The sequence below is a fragment of the Procambarus clarkii genome, unplaced genomic scaffold (assembly GCF_040958095.1).
Source record: "Procambarus clarkii isolate CNS0578487 unplaced genomic scaffold, FALCON_Pclarkii_2.0 HiC_scaffold_1588, whole genome shotgun sequence".
Lineage (NCBI taxonomy): Eukaryota > Metazoa > Arthropoda > Malacostraca > Decapoda > Cambaridae > Procambarus > Procambarus clarkii.
In genome coordinates, this window is record NW_027190615.1 from 1 (window position 1) to 678 (window position 678).

General features: G+C 42.0%; 1 non-coding gene across 1 annotated transcript; it reads right to left on the reverse strand.

Moving 5' to 3' along the window:
* Positions 1-104: 104 nt before the first annotated feature.
* Positions 105-223, reverse strand: LOC138362297 (5S ribosomal RNA). The gene has a single exon (XR_011227548.1). It is a non-coding gene; the product is annotated as a 5S ribosomal RNA (ribosomal RNA).
* Between the last annotated feature and the right edge of the window lie 455 nt (positions 224-678).

Below are 678 nucleotides of genomic sequence, written 5' to 3' on the forward strand. Positions count from 1 at the left end.
AATTCATTTTACCAGGCCTTATTCCACACAACTCCGTGAATTTCCCGTGGAGCCAGCCATTCAACAAAAACAAACGAAACAAAACAAAAACAACAAAACATTATTGCCAACAGCATTTGGTGTTCCCAGGCGGTCACCCATCCAAGTACTAACCAAACCCAACGTTGCTTAACTTCGCTGATCGGACGAGAAGCGGTGTTCTCAACGTGGTATGGCCGTTGGCATGAGACTGCCTACACATTGTGGCTAATAACCAACTCTTTTAAGTCATCGCGGCAGGATACGGACCTGCTTGTGGTGTCTTAATGGTAATTGTATCCTAACATATTTTTGTCTCCTTGGCATGGATATTTAACATCGTTTATTCAGTCTTGGGTTTATGTTCTTTCGCCATTTACAGACATTTTACATCTACCTACTTCCTCAGCCTGCCCTGCCAATTTCTAATGAATTTGTGGATTTTCTTTTGTAATACAAACATGTGTGTGCTCATCTGCTCTTCAGTTTTTATGATATTTGTCTCATCTGTCCTGCTTTATGATACTTTTACAAAGAACATGAACAAATGCTTCTATTTTAGAGAAGATATGGGATCCAGGTTTCGGAGCCGTAAAACCAACCGTCGTGATTGGTGGACGAGTTGCCAGGTTGCAGCTTCTGTACCGTGCCGGCACATAA